This window comes from Wasmannia auropunctata, unplaced genomic scaffold, assembly GCF_000956235.1.
Source record: "Wasmannia auropunctata unplaced genomic scaffold, wasmannia.A_1.0 LD335981.1, whole genome shotgun sequence".
In the NCBI taxonomy this organism is placed as follows: Eukaryota; Metazoa; Arthropoda; class Insecta; order Hymenoptera; family Formicidae; genus Wasmannia; species Wasmannia auropunctata.
This window is the reverse complement of record NW_012026909.1, coordinates 43750-45373: the sequence shown is the minus strand read 5'-3', so window position 1 is coordinate 45373 and position 1624 is coordinate 43750.

Sequence of the window (1624 nt, the reverse complement as noted above, 5' to 3'; positions counted from 1 at the left end):
CTTACTATTATGTTAATTTTACGGTTTTTTAATAGTTAAAATCGCTTTTCCTTCAAGAATATTTCGTTGAAAATTCACGGATAACTTTAAATGAATGTCAGTTACATGTGCAATTTCTAATAATTATAAAGTAACAGAAGTTAAGAAATATATATACATATAAATTATAAGAAGAAAGAAATATAAGACATAGTGAAAAATATATGAACAATGTGCCAAAACATAATATTGTAATTAATATCATTACAATAATTACATGTAATATTGTTTAGTAAAATACAAAGTTCTCAGACTTTTATGCTAAATATAATATATTTTATGTATTTAAAAAGATTTTTGTTGACCGTTGTCAATTAATTAATGCAAAAGATTAATCTAATGTTGATTACTAATTATTAACGATTTAACGATACATGTGATTATTTCGATTTTTGAACATTTTAATGAATTCTAGATGTTTGTGGAATTCAATTCTTTTTCTACATTTTTTAAGAGAAAATATATATTGAAATTATAAGTAAATATTAAATATTTTATGTTACACTCTTAACTAGCAAAATAATCATTGAATTACCTGGTCTCGAATAAGAGTGCAAATCTTTAGAAGACAGATCCATTTTAAAATAGTCGCGTTATAGCTTCTCCAAATAACACTGATCGATACTGAACTGTCCACGAGGACACTGTATCGTTTTTAACTTCTACCTCTCTCCTCCTTTTCTTGTTTCGACAACATCGTTTGTTTATTACGATATCGAAAAATAGCTGTAAATAGTGCATAAATGATTGGATATATTTGACAAATCAAATTAGTGGTATGCAAAGTTTATTTAATTTAAATGTACTTTCTAAACTTTGCTCGTTTTACATCTCTTTTTTGAAATTTAAATATTAGAACATCTCGTAGCGCATAGCCGAGATGCTGAATATGCTGTTGAACAATATATAGATATGATAGTAGCGGAAATATAATTGGAATGACTGTATAGAAATTGGTACAAATTTCAAGCGTCAATTTTAATCACGTGATCTGTTCTGACGCTAAAAAATGAACGTCGAACATCAGTATGAAATATCAAATCTTTAAAGCAAAATTTCGAGATTTAGACTTTGCGTCGCAATATCTCCTCATATAAGGCACGTAGAAAAAAAATAAAAAATAAAAAAACATTTCTGTTATATAATTCAAATTTAAGCTATCGGCGAAGCGTACTTAGAAATTGATCGGTTCAGCCGTTATTCCGATAATCTCGGGTGCTCGCCGGCTCGTGAAGAGACACGATCCGATCTCGCGCGTACTCTTTTAGCGCCGAGGCAGTGTCTCCCGATGAAATTGAGGCAGGTACTGGTTACCGTGTGTAACAATTATATAAACAAATGACTATATAATCACGCAACGATGTTGTATAACGCCCGCGGAGTTGTAATATAACGATCATGTAACGGTCGCAAAACTGCACACCAATAATGTAAATATGTAAATAATAACCGCGGGATTTTTGTCGGCGACGTTTCTGCCTCATAAAGTATTCCCGCGAGCTGTGACAAGTACGAGGACGGCGAGGAACGTTTTGCAATTTTTATTATTCGATGAAAAATCGACGCCCTCCTCCCCTCCCCCCTC